The 25,547-nt window shown below is 37.1% G+C and overlaps 1 protein-coding gene across 7 annotated transcripts in view; it reads left to right on the forward strand.

Annotated features, from left to right (window-relative positions):
* ZZZ3 (zinc finger ZZ-type containing 3) overlaps positions 1-25,547 on the forward strand; it is a 121,551-nt gene that overhangs the window by 20,372 nt on the left and 75,632 nt on the right. Inside the window, exon 1 of one of the 7 annotated variants that reach the window (XM_087448728.1) lies at positions 6,601-6,902. The exons of the other annotated variants lie outside the window; for them this stretch is intronic. The gene's annotated coding sequence lies outside the window, so the exon portion shown is untranslated. Of the gene's footprint in view, positions 1-6,600; positions 6,903-25,547 lie in introns of those variants that run through there. 7 annotated transcript variants of the gene reach the window in all.

Consider the following 25,547-nt stretch of genomic DNA (forward strand, 5'->3'; position numbering starts at 1 on the left):
ATTTGGCACTTGTGTGTTTCTCTGATAAACGTTACTATCTCAATGTCAAGTTACTCTGTGTGGTTTTTGAGCTAAGAAAATTTTCCTTAGGTAAATTGAAATACTGTAGAATCAGCATTTCTAACCATTCTGTAGCCTTGAGCAGAATATCAGAATGCCTTGTGAGAGTTTCTAGCAAGTGTCCCTTTTAAGTTTTATTGATTTCTGCTATATTTATGACATGGCATCTTCAGGTATGATTTTTTTTTTTAAGAGGTACAGGAATTAAAAAAATCTGAGACCCTTGCCACCCCTACACCTTCAGTCATACTTCTTTGAAAGGATGCTTTTTCTTTTTTTAAATCAAAACATCAGATTAAACTTTTCTTTATTTAAAAAGTTGATTAGGTTTATTAGAAAAAATGAAGTGAATTGATTAGCCTAAATCTAAAATTATCTTTCATTGTAACATTAAAACACTGATAAAGCTGCATTGAGTGATAGCAAATTAGTAAAGCATATTATAAACCTCCTTTTCTGTATAAAGTATGCTTTATAAGCATATCTTAATGCACTTTTTTGCAGTCACTTTATTTTTTTTTATTTTTTATTTTTTTTAATTTTTATTTATTTGTTTATTTTCCTCCAAAGCCCCAGTAGATAGTTGTATGCCATAGCTGCATATCCTTCCAGTTGCTGTACGTGGGACGCGGCCTCAGCCTGGCCGGAGAAGCGGCGCATCAGTGCGGGCCCGGGATCCGAACCCCGGGCTGCCAGCAGCGGAGCGCAAGCACTTAACCGCTAAGCCACGGGGCCGGCCCATGCAGAGTCACTTCAAAGTAAATTTAGAATTTACATTCCTAACAGAATGGATGGGGTTAAATTAGGGACTGCTTATAAGGTTTTTGTAGAGCCCTTGACAGTTTTAAGACTTTAACCATGTAACGTGTTAAGGGGAAAAGGGGGAGCAGGATGCAAAACTAAGTATGTGTGTGTGAATTTTGTTTTAAAAAGTGCACCTAGAAATAAGAATGGAAGGGAATACACCAGTATATTACGTGGTTGTTGAAGTGGGTTAAGCTATATTCGTACTTTATATTAAGGATATGTCTAATAATAATTGTATAATAATTATTCATTTAACAAATATCTATTGACCATCAAGTGCTAGACTAGGCTCTGGATTATAAAAATGAAGAAAACAGATAAGTTCTTCTAGTGGAGGGCCGGCCCTGTGGCTTAGCGGTTGGGTGCGCGCGCTCCCGCTGCTGGCGGCCGGGGTTCAGATCCCAGGTGCGCACCGACGCACTGCTTCTCCGGCCATGCTGAGGCCGCGTTCCACGTACAGCAGCTAGAAGGATGTGCAGCTGTGACATACAACTATCTACTGGGGCTTTGGGGGAAAAATAAATAAATAAAATCTTCAAAAAAAAAAAAAAGTTCTTCTAGTGGAGCTTATATTCAAGTTACAGGAGACGGCAAGCAAATATTCAGTTGAACCGTATTAAATTGCTGTTATTTTGCCATTTTTGACCTATAAAACTGGCAATTTCATGTGGCTCAACCTAATATATATGTCAGATCGTGATAAGTGCTGTGGAAAAAACTGAAAGTAGGATAAAGAGGATAGAAATTGTGGTTGTGTGGAGGCGGGGAGTGGTGGTCAGGGCAGCCGGATATGGTGATATCAGCAGAGAACTGAAAGAACTGAAGGAACTAACCAGAAAAGTATTCCACACGGATGGAACAGTAAATTGAAGTTCTGAAGCTTGCAGTTGTGTATTGCTCTGTGCTTGTGAGAATGCTTTAATGTATTTTTTGCAGTATTATGTGTTCTAATTGTAGTCCTAGCTTAGGCCAACTATATTAGCACAATAAATTTTCCTAGGCAGGGGAATAGAATTAAGATATGATTATCTTCTATGTGTTTTTTACATATACCTGTTTTCTGGATAACAGTTCCCAACTTTTTCCTATAAAAGATCTTATTTATTATTTTCCCTCATAATCTATATTTTCAGAGGTTTTGTTTGCTAAACAAGTAGTGTTAATACTTCTGATCAGCATTGAGATTAACATTTCTATATAACTTTCTAGTAAAGAAACTTAGGTAGCGGGCCGGCCCCGTGGCTTGGCCGTTGGGTGCGCGTGCGCCGCTCCTGGTGGCCCGGGTTCGGATCCTGGGCGCGCACCGACACACTGCTTCTCCGGCCATGCTGAGGCCGCATCCCACATACAGCAACTAGAAGGATGTGCAGCTATGACATACAACTATCTACTGGGGCTTTGGGGGAGAAAAATAAATAAAAAAAAAAAAAAAAAAAAAGAAACTTAGGTAGAACTAATGATAACAATGTAAATACCGTCAATTCTCATTATTTGCCGGTTTCATATTTACGAACTCACCTACTTGCTAAAATTTGTTTGTAACCCCAAAATCAGTACTCCTGGAGATTTCATGGTCTTTCACAGACATTTGCAGAGTGGTGAAAAATTTGAGTCACCCACTGTACATGTTCCCAGCTGAGGTTGAACAAGGTCATGCTCTGCCTTCTTTCAGCTGTCATACTGTAAACAGTGTTCTTTTCATCGTCTGTTTAGTGCCGTGTCTTTCGCATTTTTATGTTTTTTGGGATGAGATTTTGCTGTTTAAAATGACCTCGAATTGTGCTGAAGTGCTGTCTAGCGTTCCTAAGTGCAATAAAGTTGTGATATATCTTATGGAGAAAATACATGTATTAGATAAGTTTCATTCAGGTATGAGTTGTAGTGCTGTTGGCGGTGAGTTCAATGTTCATGAATCAACAATGTATATTAAATAAGGTGTCTTTAAACAGAAACACATAAAACAAGGTTACCCTGCATTTCCCTTAGGAGAACTGATTCAGTATTGGCTAATTCAGTGTTTGTGGCAACTTTATGGAACATAACCACTGGGAATGATGAGAATCAACACCATGAGATTTGTTATGACAGTTATAGGTTTTTGAAATATTTTTTTTTCATTTTAATTTTATTTATTTATTTTTTGAGGAAGATTGGCCTTACGCTAATACCTGTTGCCAATCTTCCTTTTTTTTTTTTTCTTTTTTCTCCCCAAAGCCCCAGTACATAGTTGTGTATCATAGTTGTAGAGTTGTAGCTTTTCTGTATGGGATGCCACCTCAGCGTGACTTGATGAGCGGGTGAGTAGGTCCACGCCCAGGATCTGAACCAGAAAACCCGGGCCGCCAAAGCAGAACGCCTGAACTTAACCTCTATGCCGCTAGGCCAGCCCCAGGTTTTTGAAATACTGCAACTAGCTAAGGAACCCTTTAACCTCCTCTATAGGTTCTTAGAGGTGGCGGAGCATTGTTTTAGAGGTGGATTAGTATGTTGGTGAAATTTTTTTGTCCTCTCAGCTACTCTTAATTGTTTTTTTTTTTTTTTTAAGATTTTATTTATTTTTATTTTTTCCCCCCAAAGCCCCAGTAGATAGTTGTATGTCACAGCTGCACATCCTTCTAGTTGCTGTATGTGGGACGCGGCCTCAGCATGGCGGGAGAAGCGGTGCGTCGGTGCGCGCCCGGGATCCGAACCCGGGCCGCCAGCAGCGGAGCACGCACGCACTTAACCGCTAAGCCATGGGGCCGGCCCTTAATTGTTGTTCTTGATTGTGTTGACCAAAACCATTGAGAATTCTTAGGACAGGTGGAGCATGGCTTTTAGAAAGGATTAAGTAATCATTTATTATCTGTGACTGGCTTTTAAAGAAACTGACATTGAATAACATCCTTCAAGATAAAAATCACTGAATAAAATTAGTGGAAATTTAGCCTTTTCTCTAAATTTAACTAATTGACAAATTTATAACCACACTAAATACAGCATTGCAGAATTGGAATTTAAAATGATTATAGGGCCGGCTCCGTGGCTTAGCGGTTAAGTGTGCGCGCTCTGATGCTGGCGGCCCGGGTTCGGATCCCGGGAGCGCCCCGAGGCACCACTTCTCCGTCCAACGCGAGGCCGAGTCCCACGTACAGCAACTAGAAGGATGTGAACCTATGACATACAACTATCTACTGGGGCTTTGGGGGGAAAAACTGAATAAATAAAATCTTTAAAAAAAAAATAAATAAAATGATTATAAATGTAAGACTTTTGTTTTTAATATTTTAAAGTAAGCACTTAAGAATCATAATTATTTGTAAGCATTTTCAAAATGCTGTCTACAGTATGGCAGCTATGAAAGATAGCTTTAGAGAGGAAAACTGAAAGTTGATAAGGGAAAACGTTTATAAAAATTGAAAGTAATAGAGGGATCTTTACATCAGACATTTCACATAGGCTTTGCTGAATTACTAATACTTAAGTTGCAAATATCCATTAAAGATGAATGGTTGTGCAGAGCTGAGGTCGTGTCCTAATGATGATAAGTGCATGGTACATAACATGTGTTCAATTTATCCTGAAATAAATCAGTCTTACTAGTCCAAGAATCATTTCCAAGCTTTTCTGTTCCAGGAATAACCAAGCTTGTTTGGACCTCAATCAGAATGATATTTACGTAGATGCTTTCTCATTTCATATCTTCTAAGTCATCAGTCAACTAAGGGAATTTTTTTGACTTAAGAAATTGAAAAGTTCAGGTTGTTTATCTGGCTTCAGGCAGAACTAAATCAAAGTGTTTAAATGATGTCCTTTTAGGGCTATATTTCTTTGGCCACTGAGAGTTTCAGCCTTATTCTTGGCCACTGAGAGTTGCTTGGCTGCTGACAGTTTCAACCTTATATTTTGCTGCTCTAGTGAGAATCCTGTCTGTTAGGCTGTCTTAATTAGCCATATAACATCTCATGGAGGAACTGTGATTGGTGTTGCTTGCATCATACGCTGTGTGTGTGTATACACATATACATGTGTACACATAGATGCACGGATATGTACAATATAGCTTTACATTGTGTGAACTTTTAGCTTGTTTATTTTCATTGCTGAATATTATTTCATTGAATAATTCATCTAATGTTGATGGGCATTTAGGTAGTTAAAAATAGTGCTGCTATGAACATTCTGGTACATGTCTTTAGATGAAACATGCGTGCATTTTTTTTCACGTATATGCATTTCTATTGGGTATATACCTAGCTAGGATTGACGTGGTTGGGTCAGACAGTGTGTATTTATTGAGCCGTAGATATTACCAAGCAGTTTGCCAAAGTGGTTGTATCAGTTTACACTCCTACCAGTAGCATATCAGAGTTCTGGTTGCTCCACATTCTTGTCAATACTTGGTTTTGTCTTCTTTTATTATTTATTTATTTATTTATTTATTTTTTGAGGCAGATTGGCCCTGAGGTAACATCTGTTGCCAATCTTCCTCTTTTTCTTTTTTCTCCCGAAAGCCCTAGTACATAGTTGCATATCCTAGTTGTAGGTCCTTCTAGTTCCCCTATGTGGGATCCCACCTCCACAGGTCTTGATGAGTGGTAAGTATGTCCGTGCCTAGGATCTGAACCAGTGAACCCCAGGCAGCCGCCTAGGATCTGAACCAGTGAACCCCAGGCAGCCGAATCAGAACGCGAGAACATAACCGCTATGTCACCGGGTCGGCCTGGTTTTGTCTTTTTTTAAAATCTTAGTCATTGTGGTTTTGATTTCTGTTTCCTTGATGACTAATGAAGTAGAACATCATTTCACGTTTATTGGCTAATTGGATCTCTTCTTTGTGTTCGAAATGCCTGGTTCGAAATGCCTGGTTAAGTCTTTTGCCCATTTAAAAAATATTAGGTTGTCTGTCTTGTTCTTATTGGTTTATAGGAATTTATAGAATATAATTTGGACTTGAGTCCTTTTTTTGATCAAACTGTGTATTGCAGATATTTTCTCCCACTCTGTGGGTTGCTTTTCATTCTCTTAATGGTTTTTTGCTGAACAGACGTTCAAAATTGTAATATCCAGTTGATCCATTTTTTCACATATGGCTTTTTGTGAACTGTTTAAGAGAATCTTTGCCTAGTCCAAGATCCTGAAGATATTCTTCTGTTGTTTATCCTTCACCTTTAGATCCATAGTCTGTCTGAATTGATTTTTGTGTGTGGCACGAGGTAGTAGTCAAAACACATTTTATTTCATATGGATATCCAGTTGACCGAGTATAATCTATTGGAAAAAACCTTCCTTTCCCCATTGTACTGTAGTTTTACCTTTGTAGTAAATCAGGTGACCATATTTGCTCATACTCCTTTTGGTTAAAGGAAAAGTAGTTGTTCCTTTTAAACATTTAAAAATATTGTCATTGGGCCGGCCCCGTGGCTTAGCGGTTAAGTGCGCGAGCTCCGCTGCTGGCGGCCTGGGTTCGGATCCCGGGCGCGCACCGACGCACCGCTTCTCCGGCCATGCTGAGGCCGCGTCCCACATACAGCAACTAGAAGGATGTGCAACTATGACATACAACTATCTACTGGGGCTTTGGGGGAAAAAATAAATAAATAAAATTATTAAAAAAAAAATATTGTCATGACTAAAAGTCAAAGGAAAAGTAATTCTACAAGAAAACATTTTTAATTTTGATCTTGAAAATCCTTTGTTTTATCACATTATATTAGTATTAACTAATTGGCTTGCTTGTCTTAAGTTTTCTCTTCTAGGAGATAAATAGGAAATAAATACAATGATGGGTACTTTCGGCATCAAGCCTTACGCACTGCCATGTGTTCAGGCCTCACACCTCTTCATAGATGGACATCTTTCCCTCTTCTGGACAAAGAGAGAAGACTTTGCAGGAGAGCCTGAATGACTTACAAAGAAGTATAAAACTCTCTTCTCTAGTTTTCTGTTAAATGATATCATTCATTAAACAACAAACATACTACAGAAAACAATAATAGACCTGTCAGAATATCTTCTACTTTTGATTAGCACTGGGCTATTCTTACAGATTTCGTGTAAGTAGTATAAAGTTGTTATTGATATTCTCAAGTAAATCTGTATTTTAACTTCTGGAAAACTTGATTGTTGACAGCCTTTGGGAGGAAGTATTAACACAGACCCTGTATCATCTGTTTTTCAGACATAACCTATCTTATTTTCTTGTGGAAGGAGTTCTTCCTTCACAGTGTTCATAGAATTATTATCATAATGCAGAGAGCCAGAGTCTCGTGGATTGAACTCTGGTTTAGGCAGTAAAACCTAGGTTCAAGTTCTGGCTTTATTAGTTGTGATCATAGGCATTTCTTGAGTCTGTTGCCATATTTAGGGAATGAAGATGATGCCTAGCCTGTCTACTTTTGAGGTTATTCTGAAGGTATAATGAGGAAGTTGTTATTGTAAAGCACAGTATCAGTAGAGTGGTTATATGTTCTGCCACTTAATTAGCTGTGTAATGTTGGATAAAATAACTTTGTTAAGCCTCAGTTGTCTCATCTGTAAAATGAGAATAATAATAGTGCCTACCTCCATCAGGTTTTGAGAGTTTTAAATGAGATAATGCATATAAAGTATAGAGCCTGGCATATTGGACATAATAAATGTTAACAGTCCTTTTTATATACATCTAGTGATTAGGCACTATGTATTGGGGGTACTTTATATAAATTATTTCGTGTAATTCTTAGGACAATTCTCTGTGGTAGGAATGCTTTTCCCCCATTTCACAGATGAGGAACAAGTGTCAGAGGTTAATTGCTCAAGGTCACATAACCTTGTAAGTGGTTTCGTTTGGATTGGAACCTAAAACTTTTAAAATTTTTCTCTCCAGTATACTCAGATGCCTTTCAAATATATGCTGTAGGTATGTCTACACCATATGGACAAATCACCTTTGATTCATGTTTACAAAATTTTTCAGACTGAGTTTTGTGTATTTCTACTGTTTTCAAATGTCTTCTATCCCAGTCTTCCTAGATTTCTTTAATTTGCTCAATAGGCCAGAACTTCTACTACAGAAATAAACATACTTTGTTGGTATATAATTAAGAACAGTTAATGGTTTGTTTACAAACCACTAGACTCCTTGAGTCTGGCTGAGTTAGCTATTACAGAGTGACTTTCGATTTTACGTTTGGAAAGGGAAAAATACTCTTTGATTTTATTCTCTGCTTATAAGGAGCTTACTTCAATTTGAAGTGCAAAACTGTAATGACTCTATAGCCAAGAGAAAAAGGTCAGAAGACCCAGAAATGAAAAAGTACCGAGCCTTAAATATTTCTGGGTGAAGGTTTTTAATGCTGAGTCTGGGAAGATAGAAACAGCCATTGTATTCAAAGGGAATTTGGAGAAATATTTTCAAGTTTTCTTTTTTTTTTTTTTTCCCCTGATGCAGTTCATTTTTTGAACTTGGAAAACTAATGGAGATCTTTAAAGTAGTCTTAGTCAAAGTACCTCCTGCATGATGGTCTTTCACATTTCACTCCATTGCTTGTAAAATGGGTAGCATTCAAATAAACTCTTTCACTTGGTGCTATATATTTATTTAAAATCCATTTTTATTTATTTATTTATTTTTAAAGATTTATTTATTTATTTTCCCCCCAAAGCCCCAGTAGATAGTTGTATGTCATAGTTGCACAGCCTTGTAGTTGCCGTATGTGGGACGCGGCCTCAGCGTGGCCGGAGAAGCGGTGCGTTGGTGTGCGCCCGGGATCCGAACCCGGGCCGCCAGCATCAGAGAGCACGCACTTAACCGCTAAGCCACAGGGCCGGCCCTAAAATCCATTTTTAAAAGACAGTTTTTGTGGAAAGGTCTGTGTGTTTGTGAGCAAAAGATTTTCTACTGACAATTCATATGTGAAGTTGAATTTGTAAATCATTGGGAAAATAAAACAGCATTTATGAATTTTGTCAACAACTTGGAATTTATCTTCTATGTGGAGTTAGATTTAGGTGTTTATGAAAGACAATTTGTTGTGTGTTTGTAGGTCATAATACTAACACTGTTTCCCAAACTTCAATCCTCTTATAACTTATTTTTAGTGTATGTAAATATAATCTGTATAATTCTTTACTTGAGACTTTTCTTTGACTAAACCTTCTGCCTAGCCTCAATTAAAATTTTTTTAGTAAAATCATTGGTTTGATGCACTAGTTATCCTTTTTCATAATACTCCTTAAAGTAAACACTACCTAAATAAAAGGTCATTCTTTTACTCTCTGAAATTATCAGCGTAAGAATGAATAACATATTTTGAAATGTATCGAATTAACTGAATTATCACATTTATAGTTACATATCAGCATATAACTCTGAAATTCATAGGAAAAAAATGAGAAATAGTCTTTGATGGTTAATGAGTCCGTAGCTTATAGAAAAATTGCTTCTAAATTTTTCTTTTTTTTTTTTTTTTAAAGATTTTATTTATTTTATTTTTTGCCCCCAAAGCCCCAGTAGATAGTTGTATGTCATAGCTGCACACCCTTCTAGTTGCTGTATGTGGGACTCGGCCCCAGGATGGACAGAGAAGTGGTGCCTCGATGCGCACCCGGGATCCGAACCCGGGCCGCCAGCATCGCAGCGCGCGCACTTAACCACCAAGCCACAGGGCCGGCCTAAATTTTTCTTTTTCTTGGTGAGGAAGATTAGCCCTGAGCTAACATCCATTGCCAATTGTCCTCTCTTTGCTGAGGAAGATTGGCCCTGGGCTAACATCCATGCCCATCTTCCTCTACTTTATATGGCATGCCGCCACAGCATTGCTTGACAAGCAGTGCGTCACTCCACCCCTGGGATCTGAACCTGTGAACCCCGGCTGCTGAAGCGGAGTGTGGAACTTAACCGCTTCGCCACTGGGCTGGCTCCTAAATGGGTTTTTAAAACTTCATTTATATCCTTAGATTCACTTTATGTTTTTACTTTGTTCAGTACTGCTTTGACCCACTTACATGAAATAGAATTCTTGAATAATATTTAGAAGTGATAGCTTGATAATTCCTTGTCTTTTTAATACTTATTTCTGTATGATGTCATAATATCAGTTTTATTACAACTTCAGTGGTTCCAAGTTATTGTATTTAATTGGCAAAAACTTAAAAAAGGTTTTACAGATGAGTCCAGGATAATTTTCAAAAAAATTTTTGGGATCAGTGTGGGGTCGCCAATTTTTAATTTTTTTAAAAAATGACATTAGAAAATTTACTGAAACCTCCTTTCACACCAAAAAAGAGGATGACATAAATTCAGAACAAAGGAATTCTTTAAATTGAGTAAATCTAGCTATATGGAAACTGAAGTATATTTTCTGTATTTTACTCACTTCACTGAAGACTAGTTTTTGGGACCTAATAGCCTAAACACAGAATTTGGTTATGTTTATTTTTTCAGGTTTTTGTCCCATTTCTCTGACGGTTCTTTGTCAGTTTCTGGAATTGTCTCTTCTTTTTATACCTGGTACCTGGACATTGGTGCCTTCAGAGTTTCTGTCCAAAACCCTCTTCTCTATTCTCACCTTGGTTGAATTAATTTGCTGTCACAGCTTCAACTGTGATTCATGAATTATGCTTCTGTAGACTATTCATGTTTTGAGAATTAGCCTGAGATTTTCTACTTCTAAAATGGAACATTAGAATCTTTTGCTGAAGATTTTATTCCGTTAGATTTTTCTTTAAACTAATATTAGAACATTCACTTATATACTACTCACTTTATATACTATAAGTTAGAGAAAGCTATGACATCATTAAAGGTGCACATTATGTACCAAAAAAAAAAAATGATGAATGATTGGATATGTGTATGGGTGAGTGGGTTGGATGATAGAGGAAAAGGGAACTAAAAAGTTTACTGCAGAGTTTTGGTTTGGACAACAGGGTGTTTTGTCGTGTCATTCATTTAGATAAGTAATTCTGATGGAGGAACCAGGTATTAGTACTGGGGCTGCAAGGAAGATGATGAATTCAGTTTTGAACAAGAAGAATTTGAGGTTTTTGTAGAATCTGGCAAGCAGTTGGATATATGGAACTGAAGCTCTGAAGAGAAAAGTAGAAGCTGACATACAGATTTAGGAGCTCTCAGCATTAGTGAGGTTATTGTGCGAGGATAAAAGAAGGCAGTTAACAGAAGAGGGACTAGGACAGAACCTTGAGGAGTACTCCCTGAGCAAAGGATGAGTAGTTTAAGAATCTTTGACTTTCTCTTAAAACCCCACATCCAGTCTATTAGTGAATAGATTAGTCTATTAGTGAATTCTGTTGGGCCTGCCTTCAAAATCTGTGTTGAAGTGGATCATTTCTTACCACTTCCACTGATAACTGCACTGTTATTTCTCCTATAGCAATAATAGCTTCTGAAACCATTTCTAGTCTTTTGTTGTGTACAGTCTGTTCTACACACTGCAGTCCAAATGATCCTTTTAAATAAATGTCGGATCATGTTACTCCCTTGATCAAAATTCGCCAGTGGCTTTCATCTCACTCAGAATAAAATCCAAAGCCCTGACTGTGGCCTACCAGGTCCTACATGATCACTATTTAAATGTTAGGTCATTAGAGAATTCCTTTCTGACCACATCATCATTTTTCATTGTCTTCTCTTTATTTATTTATGTTTTTATTGGTCATAATAGTTTATAACATTGTGAAATTTCAGTTGTACATTATTATTTGTCCGTCACTGTATGAATGCACCCCTTCAGCCCTTGGGCACACCCACAACCCTCCTCCGCCTGGTAACCACTAAACTGCTCTCTCTGTCCGTTAATCTTAGACATATGAATGAAATCATATGCTGTTTGTCTATCTCTGTCTGGCTTATTTTCGCTTCATGTAATATCCTCAAGATCCATCCATGTTGTGAATGGGACTTTTTTTTTTTTATGGCTAAGGAGAATTCCATTGTATATATACACCATATCTTCTTTATCCAATCATCAGTCGATGGGCACTTGGGTTGCTTCCACTTCTTGGCTATAGTGAATAATGCTGCAATGAACATAGGGGTGCATAAGTCTCTTTGAATTGTTGATTTCAAGTTCTTTGGGTAAATACCCAGTAGTGGGATAGCTGGGTCATATGGTATTTTTATTTTTAATTTTTTGAAACATCTCCATACTGTTTTCCATGATGGCTGTACCAGTTTGCATTCCCGCCAGCAGTGTTATGAGGGTTCCTTTTTCTCCACAACCTCGCCAACATTTGTAACTTTTTGTCTTGGTGATTATAGCCATTCTAAGGGGTGTAAGTGTAGCTTTGATTTGCATTTCCCTGATGGTTAGTGATGTTGAACATCTTTTCCTGTGCCTATTGGCGATCTGTATATCTTTTTTGGAAAAATGTTCAGATCCTCTGCCCATTTTTTGATTGGGTTGTTTGTTTTTTTTGTTGAGTTATGTGAGTACTTTGTATATTATGGAGATTAACCCCTCGTCGGATATATGATTTGCAAATATTTCCTTCCAGTTGGTGGGTTGTCTTTTCGTTTTGATCCTGGTTTCCTTTCCCTTGCAGAAGCTCTTTAGTCTGATGAAGTCCCACTTGTTTATTTTTTCTTTTGCTTCCCTTGTCTGAGTAGACATGGAATTGGAAAAGATGCCTCTAAGACTGGTATCAGAGTGTATTGCCTATATTTTCTTCTAGGAGTTTTATGGTTTCATGTCTTACCTTCAAGTCTTTGATCCATTTTGAGTTAATTTTTCTGTATTGTGAAAAATAATGGTCTACTTTCATTCTTTTGCATATGGCTGTCCAGTTTTCCCAGCACCATTTGTTGAAGAGACTTTCCTTTCTCCATTGTATGTTCTTAGCTCTTTTGTTGAATATTAGCTGTCCATAGATGTGTGGTTTTATTTCTGGGTTTTCGGTTCTGTTCCACTGATCTATGTGCCTGTCTTTGTACCAGTACCCTACTGTTTTGATTACTATAGCTTTGTAGTATATTTTGAAGTCAGGGATTGTGATGCCTCCAGCTTTGTTCTTTTCTCTCAGGATTGCTTTAGCTTTTTTCTCAGGATTGGGGTCTTTTGTTGCCCCATATGAATTTTAGGATTCTTTGTTCTCCTTCTGTGAAGAATGTCATTGGGATTCTGATTGGGATTGCATTGAATCTGTAGATTGCTTTAGGTAGTATGGACATTTTAACTATATTTGTTCTTTCAATCTTTGTGCATGGGAAATCTTTCCATTTCTTTATGTCATCATCAATTTCTTTCAGTAATGTCTTATAGTTTTCATTGTATAGGTCTTTCATCTCCTTGGCTAAATTTATTCCTAGATATTTTATTCTTTATGTTGTGATCATAAATGAGATTTTCTTCTTGAATTCTCTTTCTGTTAGTTTGTTATTAGAGTGTAGAACTGCAACTGATTTTTGTAAGTTGATTTTGTACCCTGCAACTTTGCTGTATTTGTTGATTATTTCTAATAGTTTACCGATGTATTCTTTAGGGTTTTCTATATATAAAATCATGTCATCTCCAAACAGTGAGAGTTTCACTTCTTCATTGCCTATTTGGATTCCTTTTATTTCTTTTTCTTGCCTAATTGCTCTGGCCAAAACTACCTCCAATACTATGTTGAATAGAGTGGCAAGAGTGGGCACCCTTGTCTTGTTCCTGTTCTCAGAAGGATGGTTTTCAATTTTTCCCCGTTGAGTATGATGTTGGCTGTGGGTTTGTTGAATATGGCCTTTCTGTGTTGAGGTATTTTCCTTCTATACCCATTTTATTCAGAGTTTTTATCGTGAATGGATGTTGGATCTTGTCAAATGCTTTCTCTGCGCCTATTGAGATGATCATGTGGTTTTTATACCTCATTTTATTAACGTGGTGTATCACATTGATTGACTTGTGGATGTTGAACCATCCCTGTGTCCCTGGTATGAATCCCACTTGATCATGGTGTACAGTCTTTTTAATGTATTGCTGTATTCAGTTTGCCAATGTTTTGTTGAGGATTTTTGCATCTATCAGTGATGTTGGCCTGTAATTTTCCTTCTTTGAGTTGTCCTTATCCTCCTTTGATGTCAGGGTCATGTTGGCTGTGTAGAATGTGTTAGAAAGTGTTCCATCTTCCTCATTTTTTTGGAATAGTTTAAGAAGGGTAGATATTAAATGTTCTTTGAATGTTTGTTAGAATTCTCCAGAGAAGCCATCTGGTCCTGGACTTTTATTTTGGGGGAGGTTTTTGATTACTGTTTCAATCTCCTTACTTGTGATTGGTCTATTCAGATTCTCTATTTTTTCTTGGTTGAGTTTTGGGAGGTTGTATGGGTCTAAGAATTTATCCATTTCTTCTAGATTGTCCAATTTGTTGGCATGCAGTTTTTCACAGTATTCTCTTATAATCCAGTGTATTTCTGTGGTATCTGTTGTAATTTCTCCCCTTGCATTTCTAATTTTATTTATTTGAGCCTTCTCTCTTTTTTTTTTAGTGAGTCTGGCTAAGAGTTTGTCAGTTTTGTTTATCTTCTCAAAGAACCAACTCTTAGTTTCCTTGATCCTTTCTACTTCTTTTTTTGGTTACACTTTCATTTATTTCTGCTCTAATTTTTATTATTTCCCTCTTTCTGCTGACTTTGGGCTTTGTTCTTCTTTTTCTAGTTCTGTTAGGTATAGTTTAAAATTGCTTCTTTGAGATTTTTCTTGTTAAAGTGGGCCTGTATTGCTATGAGTTTCCCTCTTAGGACTGCTTTTGCTGCATCCCACATGAGTTGGTATGGTGTATTTTCATTTTTATTTGTGTCCAGTTACTTTCTGATTTCTCCGTTAATTTCTTCAACAATCCATTAGTTGTTCAGTAGCATGTTGTTTAGTCTCCACATCTTTGTCACTTGCCCAGTTTTTTTCTTGTAGTTGATTTCTAGTTTCATAGCATTATGGTCAGAAAAGATGCTTGATATGATTCAGTCTTCTGAAATTTATTGAGGATTGCTTTCCAACATATGGTATATCCTTGAGAATGTTCCATGTGTGCTTGAGAATGATGTGTATTCTGCTGTCTTTGGATGGAGTGTTCTATATATATCTCTCTGTGTATATTAAGTCCATCTCGTCTAGTTTTGTTTAAATCCACAATTTCCATGTTGACTTTCTGTCTGGGTGATCTATCCATTGATGTAAGTGGGGGTATTAAGATCCCCTACTATTATTGTGTGGTTGTTAATATCTCCTTTTAGGTTTGTTAATAGTTGCTTTATGTACCTTGGTGTTCCTGTGTTGGGTGCGTATATATTTAAAAATATTATGTCTTCTTATTGGAGTGTCCCTTTTATCATTATATACTGCCCCTCTTTGTTGCTCATTAGCTCTTTTATCTGGAAGTCTACTTTGTCTAAGTATGGCAACACCTGCTTTCTTTTGTTTGCCATTAGCTTGGAGTATTGTCTTCCATCCCTTCACTCTGAGCCTGTTTGTCTTTAGAGCTGAGGTGTGTTTCCTGGAGGCAGTGTATTGTTGGGGTGTGATTTTTAATCCATCCTGCCACTCTGTGTCTTTTGATTGGAGAATTCAATCCATTTACATTTAGAGTGATTATTGATGTATGAGGGCTTAATGCTGCCATTTTATTGCTCATTTTTCGGTTCTTCTGCATTTGCCTTGTTTCTTGTCCCGTGTATTTCGGACTACCGATTCAGTTTGGTAGTTCTCTATGATGGTTATATTAGTTTTCTCTTTATTTATCATTTGTGTCTCTCTTCTGATTATTTCTTTAGTGGTTACCATGAGGTTTGTATAAAAAAATCTCATAGATGAGGTAGTCCGTTTTCTGATAGCCTCTTATTTCCTTAGGCTAAGCCGATTCCATCCCTTTCCTCTTGCCCTTCTAAGTTATTATTGTCACAACTTATTCCATCTTGTGTTGTGAGTTTGTGGTTAAAATGATGAGATTATATTTATTTTTGATGTTTTCCTTCCCTTTATCTACAATGTTATAATTGTTTGCTAACCTATTCTGACAGAGACCTGTAATTTTCTGATTTTGTCTACATATGTTCTTTTTTTTTTTTTTTTTTTTAAATTTTTATTTCTTTATTTATTTTTCCCCCCAAAGCCCCAGTAGATAGTTGTATGTCATAGCTGCACATCCTTCTAGTTGCTGTACGTGGGATGCGGCCTCAGCATGGCTGGAGAAGCGGTGCGTCAGTGAGCGCCCGGGATCCGAACCCGGGCCACCAGCAGCGGAGCGCGCGCACTTAACTGCTAAGCCACGGGGCTGGCCCCTGTTCTCCTTGCTCAAGGCTTTGTAATCCTTTATTTTTTGCCCCCCAGGTATGAGGGCCTAGTTGAGCATTCTTGTAGGGAGCGTCTTGTGTTGATGAACTCACTTAGCTTTTGTTTATGTGGGAAAGTTTTTATTTCTCCATCATATCTGAAGGATACTTTTGCTGGATAGAGTATTCTTGGCTGAAACTTTTTCTCTTTCAGAATTTTGAATATATCATTCCACTCTCTCCTAGCCTGTAAGGTTTCTGCTGAGAAATCCACTGAAAGTCTGATAGGGGTTCCTTTGTAGGTTATTTTCTTCTGCCTTGCTGCCCTTAATATTTTTTCTTTGTCATTGACTTTTGCCAGCTTTACTGCTATATGCCTTGGAGAATTTCTTTTTACGTTGATACAGTTAGGAGTTCTATTGGCTTCTTTCACTTGTGTTTCCAGCTCCTTCTCCAAGTAGGGAAGTTCTCAGGTATTATTTCTTCGAACAAGCTTTCTGCTCCATTCTCCTCTTCTCCTTCTGGAATACCTATAATCCTTATGTTGCATTTCCTAATTGAGTTGGATATTTCTTGGAGAGCTTCTTCATTTCTTTTTAGCCATAGTTCTCTCTCCTCCTCCATCTGAAGCATTTCAGTATTTCTGTCCTCCAGACTGCTGATTCTCTCCTCCATAATATCAGCTCTGTTATTCAGGGAGTCCGGATTTTTCTACATCTCATCCATTGTGTTTTCATCTCCAACATTTCTGATTCGTTTTTCTTTATAGTTTCAGTCTCTTTTGTGAAGATGTTCCTGATTTCATTGAACTATCTGTATTTTCTTGTAACTGATTGAGTTTATTTATGATAGCTATTTTGAATTCTCTGTCATTTAGATTATAAATTCCTGTGCCTTCAGCATTGATTTCTGGTGCTCGTCATTTTCCTTCTGGTCTGGAGATTTAATAAATTATTTTATACTGTCTGATGATGTGGATTTGTGCCTCCACATAGTGATAGTATCTGGTTGCAGATTCCACCTGCCGACTTTGGGTAGGGGTCAAGAGCTGTGTGTTCTGAGCCGGTTGCGATCTGTGGCTCACTTGCACACAGCTGCTGCTTTTCTGTCTTCTCTATGGGTGCCCTGGCCAAATGGCTGAGCTGGAGCGCCAGTTTAGGGGAGGGGCACGTTCTTTTGCCTGTAAGATCCCAGGGGCGTTCTCACTTTGCCCTCGCTATCTGCTCTCCTGGGGTGCTAGCTTGATGGAGATACCCCACAGTAGTTTCGTCACCTCTGTGTAGGGCTTTTCCATGAGCTGTGAGGGAACTTAGAGAGTGAAACTGTTCCCACAGAGGGCTGCCCTTCCCTCCTCTCCTCAGAGCCACACAAGGTCTGGACCCTGGGTCTGGAGCCCAGGGTCCTTCCCGATGAGGAGGGAGAGGAGATCTCCTTACCTCCTTCCACTTCCTGTAGGGGGGTCCAGCACTTCCACTTTCAGCCGTATGGCTGCCTGGTCTCTTGGACATCTTTTGTGTGGTGTGAATGTCCTCTGTTGGTATATGAATGTCTTTTTTGTTGTATCTTAGTGGGGAGAGTCTAAGGGGAGAGCTCACGCCTCCATAATGCTGCTGTCACTCCTCTTCTCTTTATTTTGTATAGTACTTCTCACCTGACATAATTTATATATTGAATTGTTTATAAAAAATATAAGCTCTGAAAGCAGGAACTTTCCTTTACATTCCAGTCTCCAGAACGGTTGTCATGACCATGGTTGGTCCCAGTTAATATTTACTGAATGAAGGAAAACGAGTGACAATATTGGATGTTGTCACTTTCCTGCTTAAATTTTTGTTTATTCTTTTATTCCCTTTGATCAGATTTCTTATTGTACTCTGTTCCCTTTCCATTATACTCTTGAGTTCACATTCACACAGCAGCCAGAATGATCTTTTAAAAATGTATATCATGGGGCCGGCCCGGTGGCGTAACGGTTAAGTACACGCTCTCTGCTGCTGGCGGCCCAGGTTCGGATCCTGGACACGCACTGATGTACTGCTTCTCTGGCCATGCTGTGGTGGCGTCCCACATAAAGTGGAGGAAGATGGGCACGGATGTTAGCCCAGGGCCAGTCTTCCTCAGCAAAAAGAGGAGGACTGGGATGGATGTTAGCTCAGGGCTGATCTTCCTCACATACACAAAAAAAATGTATATCAGATTGTATCATTCCCCTCTTTAAAATTCTTCAATAGAATAAATAATCCAAAATAAATTAAATAAAACAAAATTTAAAAAGTAAATAAAAACAAAGATCAAATTCATCTCATAGCCTACAAAGCCCTTTATGGTCCGGCGGCTGTCTGCTTTAGAGCTTCTTTCGTGATACTTTCTCCCTTGCCTGCCCCAAGGGTCCAACCTCACTGGCCTCATTCCAGTTTCTGATACGCCAAGTCTTTTTTTATTTCAGTGCCTCCATAGATACTGTTCCTCTTTTCTCAAACTTTTTTTCCCTTACTGGTTTATCCTCCATATTTACCCTTAGTTTGAGTAATGTCCCGATAATAATCTTTAATAAAGGCTTTCTGGGCACCAGGGAAATGAAGAATAAGAGAGGATATTTTGTTATAAAATAGTTTTCGTGAATGAAACAGACAAGTGAATAGATGAGTATAGTAAATAGTAATTTTCAAACTTATAGGGGGATAGTTTGAGGGATGGTGGGCAAGCTTACTGTCATGCAGTCACTTTACCTTTACTTTTAAGTAGAGTGTATTCACTTTTTTGTTTCTCCAGCACATAATTTAATTAAGAGTTTTTGCCTTAAAAAACAGTTTGAAAAACACCACATATGCTTGGTGGTATGATAAGAGCTATGCACAGAGTTCCCTGAGAACAGTTAGCTTCCTGGAGGATGTGGTTGCATGCGATCTGTGCCTTGAAGGGCAAGATAAATGTTAGCAGAGGAAGGAAGGTAAAGATGCTTGAGGCAGAGGTAGTTTTAATCCTTGGCTGTTTATCAAAACGATCCTTGGAACTCTTAAAAAATATATACCTCTACACTTTGTGACAATTGATCACTGTACATTTTTAATTTGTGTACTTCTCTGTATGTATACTGTACTTTAATAGAAAAGTTAAAAAGAATATAAAAAGTAAAATAATTACAATGAGACTGAATTCCAGACCTGAGGAATCAGCAACTCCTGCTTTTTTTCTTCAGTGCCACAGATGATTCTGATACTTATCCATGGTTGAAATCCTCTGGGATAGGAGATTGCAGTTTAGATCAGTTGGCTACTAGGGAGGATTTAGAGTAGAATTAGATAGGGATGGAACATTTAGATACAATTTGCACATCCTCATTGAGAAGCTTAGATTTTAATCTGTATCCCAGAAAGGGTGTTTTGTTTTTTGGGTTTATTTTGGTACAGCTTTATTGAAGAATAATTCACTGCACAATAATTTAGTGTATACAGTTTGATAAGTTTTTGTATGATATGCACTGTGCAGCCATCACTAATAAAGATAGAGAACATACCTGTCACCCCTCAAAGTATCCTCATGCCTTTTTGCAATCTCTTCCTACTGTTGCTCTCTTCTCCCCCATACTCTGGCCACCACTGATCTCCTTTTTGTCACTGTAGACGGGGATGTGGATTGTTGTCAAATGCTTTTTCTATATTTGTATAGATGATCTTATGGTTTTCTTTGATAGTCTGTTAATATAGAGTGAATTGCATTGAATCAACCTGTGTACATGTAAACCAATCTTACATTTTGGGGATAAATATCATTTGACCATGATGTATTATCCTTTTATAAATTATTAGAATTGGTTTGTTGAAAATTTGTTTAGAATTTTGCTTCTCTGTTCATGAGGAATATGGGTTTGTAGTTTTGTTTTCTTGTAATGTCTTTTTCTGGTTTTGGTATCAGAGTAATAGAATGAGTTGAGAAGTATTCCTCTTCAATTTTCTGGAAGAGATTGAGTAGATTGGTATTTCTTCCTTAAATGTGTAATACATAGTATAGTCAGAATTCGCCAGTGAAGTCCTCTGGGCCTGAAGTTTTATTAGCCAGTAAGTTTTTAACTATAACTTCAATTTCTTTAGAAATATTTAATGTATTCATTTCTCCTTAGGTGAGCTTTGGTAGTTTTTGATATTTCAAGGAATTTGTCCATTTCATCTAAATTGTTTGACTTACTGGCATGAAGTGATTTATAATCTCTTTTAAAAATTGAGATATATAGGGCCGGCCCTGTGGCTTAGCGGTTAAGTGCACACGCTGCACTGCTGGTGGCCCGGGTTCGGATCCCGGGCGCGCATCGACACACCGCTTCTCCGGCCATGCTGAGGCCGCGTCCCACATACAGCAACTAGAAGGATGTGCAGCTATGACATACAACTATCTACTGGGGCTTTGGGGGGAAAAAATAAATAAATAAATAAAAATTAAAAAACAAATTGAGATATATAAAAATTGAGGTATAATAAAATTTACCCTTTTTAAGTGTACAATTAGTGATTTTTTAGTATATTCACAAAATTGCCCAACTATTACCAGTATCTAATTGCAGAATACTTCTAAAAAGAAACTGCATACCCTTTAGCAATCACTTTCTACCCTCTGCTCCCTCCTCCATTCTCTACAAGCACTAGTCTCCTTTTTGTTTCTATGAATTTGCCTTTTGTGGACATTCATAAAAATGGAATCATACAGCATGTGACCTTTGGTGACTGACTTCTTTCATTTAGCATAATGTTTTTAAGGTTCATCCGTGTTGTAACATGTATCAACACCTCATTCCTTTTTATGGCTGAATAATATTCCATCATATACTACATTTTGTTTATCCATTCAGCAGTTTATGGACATTTAGGTTGTTTCCACTTTTAGCCTATATGAATAATGTTGCTATGAACATTTGTAAACAAGTTTTTGTGCAAAAATATGTTTCCTTTTTCTTGAGTATATATCTAGAAGTGGACTTCCTAGGTCATATGATAATTCTATGTTTAACTTACTGAGGAAATGCCAAACTTTTCCAAAGCAGCTGCACAATTACATTCCCACCAGCAATGTTAGGAGGGTTACCAATTTCTCCACATCCTTGCCAACACTTGTTATTGTCCATCTTTTTATTATATTCCTCCCGGTGGGTATGAAGTGGTTTCTCATTGTGGTTTTAATTTGTATTTCTCTGATGGCTAATGATGTTGAGCATCTTTTCATGTGCTTGTTGGCTATTTGTACATCTTCTTTGCAGAAATATCTGTTCAAGTCTTTGCCCATTTTTTAATTAAATTATTTGTCTTTTTATTGAGTTGTAAAGTTTCTTTATAGACAGATGATTTGCAAACATTTTCTCTCATTCTGTGGGTTTTTTTTTCATTATTTTGGTAGAGTTCATAGAAGCACAAAAAGTTTTAATTTTGATGATTCCAGTTTATGTGTATTTTTCTTTGGTTGCTTGTTCTTTTTTAATTTTAAATTTTAAACTGTGGTTGAATATGCATAACATAAAATTGACCATTTTAATCTTTTTTGTGTGTGTGTGTGTGTGTGTGTGTGTGAGGAAGATTAGTCCTGAGCTAACATCTGCCAATCCTCCTCTTTTTGCTGAAGAAGACTGGCCCTGGGATAACATCCGTGCCCATCTTCCTCCACTTTATATGGGACGCCGCCACAGCATGGCTTGACAAGCGGTGCTTCAGTGCACACCCGGCATCCGAACCCTGGGCTGCCGCAGCGGAGCGTGCGCACTTAACTGCTATGCCACCAGGCCGGCCCCCATTTTAATAATTTTTAAGTGTACAGTTTAGTGGTATTAAATACATTGACCTTTTTGGGCAGCCATTACCACCATTTATCTCCAGAACTTCTTTCATTTTGGAAAACCTTAACTCTGTACCCCTTAAACAATAACTCTCCATTTTCCCTTTCCCCTAGTCCCTGGCAACCACCATTCTACTTTCTACCTCTGAATTTGACTACTCTGGCTACCTTATATAAGTGGAATCATATATCTTTCATTCTTGGTTTCTTGTGCTTTTAGGCTCATATGTAAGAAACCATTGTCTAATCCAAGGTCACAAAGATTTATACTTAGGTTTTCTTCTAAGAATGTTGTTTTAGCTCCTACATATAGATCTTTGATTTATTTTGAGTTAATTTTTGTATATGATGTGAAATAGGGTCTGACTTTCTTTTGCGTGTTGATAGCCAGTTGTTTTAGCACCCTTTGTTGGAAAGGTTATTCTTCTTTCTCCATTGATTTGTCTTGGTACCCTTGGAATAATTATCTCTTAAGTATAGAATCTATAGTAATATCACTTCTTTCTTTTGTAATATTGGTAATTTGTATATTTTTCCTGATCAGTCTGGCTAGAGATTTATCAGTTTTATTGATTTTTCTTAACCATCTTTTGGTTTATTGATTTTTTTTTTTTCTATTTCATTGATTTCTATTCTTTATTATTTCCTTTCTTCTTTTTATATGGGTTTTATTACACTTTCTAGTATCTTAAGGTGAAAGCTAACATAATTGAGTTGAGATCTTTCTTCTTTGTAATACAGTCATGCACTGCAAAACGATGTTTTGGTCAATGACAGACTGCATGTATGATGGTGGTCCCATTAGATTAGTACCATACAGCTTAGGTGTGTAGTAGGCTATACCGTCTAGGTTTGTGTAAGTACACTCTATGATGTTCACACAACAGTGACATCGCCTAATGACACATTTCTAACATATCCTCGTCATTAAGCAACACATGACTGTGTATCTTTACTGCTATAAATTTCCCTGTATGTACTGCTTTTGTTGCATCCTATAGATTTAATATATTGTGTTTTTATTTTCATTTAGTTCTACTATTCTAATTTCTCTTTTGATTTTTTTCTTTGACTCATGGGTTATTTAGAAGCATGTTAGTTATTTCAAGATATTTGGGGATTTTTGAGATATATTTTTATTATTGATTTCTAATTTGATTCCATTGTGGTCACGATTTATATGACTTGAATCCTTTAAAATTTATTGATTGTTATTCTTTCCGAGTAACTTTTTCCAGATAACTAAACTACTTTTAAACTTTTTAGACCATTTATATTTGAAAGGGCTGTATTAAAGTGATTATTGACATAGTTAAGTTTAAATCTACTACCTTAGGGGCCGGCCCTGTGGCTTGGTGGTTAAGTGCGCGCGCTGCGATGCTGGTGGCCCGGGTTCGGATCCCGGGTGCGCATCGAGGCACCACTTCTCCATTCATCCTGAGGCCGAGTCCCACATACAGCAACTAGAAGGATGTGCAGCTACGACACACAACTATCCACTGGGGTTTTGGGGGGAAAAATAAAATAAATAAAATCTTTAAAAAAAAAAAAATAAATCTACTACCTTGCTATTTTTTAAAAAATTTCTCCTATATGTTCTTTGTTCCCTTTTCTCTCTTTTTCTGCCTTCTTTTGGATTGAGTATTTTTATTTTTTACGATTTTATTTTATTGCCTTCATTGGCTTATTAACTATCACATTTGTTTCTTTTATTTTTTTTTTAGTGGCTGCTTTAGGGTTCATAGTATACATCTTTAATTTATCACAGTGTATCTTGAAGTGATATTATACCACTTCACATGTAGTATAAGAGTGTTACAACATTGTATTTCCCCCATCCTGGCTGTTGTGCTATTACATTTTACTTCCCTGTATGTTATAAATTTCATAGTATATTGGTATCTTTTTTGCTTTAAATAGTCAATTATCTTTTAAGGAGATTTAAAAAGTAAGAGGAAAAGTCTTTTATATTTATCGTCACATACCATTTCTGGTGTTTTTCATTCCTTTTGGTAGATTCAGACTTCCCTCTAGTATCTTTTTCCTTTTGCCTGAAGAACTTCCTTTAACATTTCTTAACATAGTGCATGTGTGTTGGTGATGGATTCTTTTAATATTTACAATTTGAAATTACCGTTATTTCACCTTAGTTTTTGAAAGACATTTTCTCTGGTATTTCTTTCAGTATGTTCAAGATAAACTTCATTGTCTAGTGTCTTGTGTTGTTTCCAGTGAGTAGTCTGCTGTCAATCTTATTTTTCTTCCTGTGTATAAATGTGTCATTTTTTTCTATCTGCTTTTAAGATATTCTTTTTATTACTAGTTTAAAGTAATTTGGTTATATATAACTGACTGTAGTTTTCTTCATGTTTCTTGTGCTTGGGTTTATTTAGTCTCTTTTATCCGTGGGTTTATAATTTCCATCAAATTTGAAAAATTTTGGGCCATTAATTTTTCAGATATTTTTTTTCTGTTTCTTTTGGGCACTCCAGTTACCTATATACTAGGCTGCTTGATGTCCTATAGCTCGTTTATGCTTTTTTTTTCTTCAATCTTGCTTCTCTCTGAGATTTATTTTGTATAGTTTCTATTGCTTTGTCTTCATGTTCATTGACATTTTCTTTGCAGTGTCTAATCTGCTGTTAAGCCCAACTAGCATTTTTTCATTCCTAAAAGAATCAATTTGTTTTTTTAAAAAAAAATATCTTCTGGGCCAGCCCTGGTGGCCTAGTAGTTAAGTTTGGCACACTCTGCTGTGGTGGGTTGGGTTTGGTTCCCCAGCACGGCCCTACACCATTTGTCTGTCAGTGGCCTTGCATTGGCGGTGGCTCATATACAAAAAGAGGAAGATTGACAGTGGATGTTAGCTCGGGGTGAATCTTCCCCAGCTAGAAAGAAAAAAAAAATCTTTCCTATCTTTACCTAACATGCTTAATCTTTCCATTTACCTTTTGAACATATGAACTACAGTTATAATAACTTAATGTTCTTGTCTAGTAAGTCTAACATATATGGTTTCTTTTCTCTTGATTGATTTTTCTCATTATTAGTGGTATTTTCCTGCTTCTTTGCATGTCCGATAATTTTTAATTGGATGCCAGGCATTGTCAATTGTACCTTATTTCATGCTGGAAGTTTTTGTATTCCTATAAATTTCTTGAGCTTTGTTCTGGGACACAGTTAAGTTCCTTGGAAATGGCTTTATTCTTTTGAGGCTTGCTTTTAATCTTTGTTAGGTGGCACCGGAGTTTTTAGAGCTCATTTTGCCCCACTACTGAGGGAGTGCCCTTCTGTGCACTTTATTTGATGTCCTGTGAATTAGGAGGTTTTCTGCTCTGGCTAGTAGGAACTGTTCCTGGTCCTGTGTGAGCCATGGGTAGTGGTATGCTAGAGCTTGTGCGAGTTCATTGTTGAAATGTTAGGAAGTTTGTGAGCCAGTTTAATTCTTAATATAATTAAATCATATAAGTTTATAATTAAATCAATTATATTAAGAACCAAGGTGATAAATACTCAAAACTCATTGCCTCCTAATTATATTATTACATATTACTATTTTTGCGCTCTGATGGTAATGTACATTTGTTGTATCTCTATGGTGGAAATACAATCATGCATCACATGGTCAATGATGGAC

Source organism: Ceratotherium simum, chromosome 2 (genome assembly GCF_057802395.1).
Source record: "Ceratotherium simum simum isolate JZ-2026a chromosome 2, ASM5780239v1, whole genome shotgun sequence".
NCBI lineage: Eukaryota > Metazoa > Chordata > Mammalia > Perissodactyla > Rhinocerotidae > Ceratotherium > Ceratotherium simum.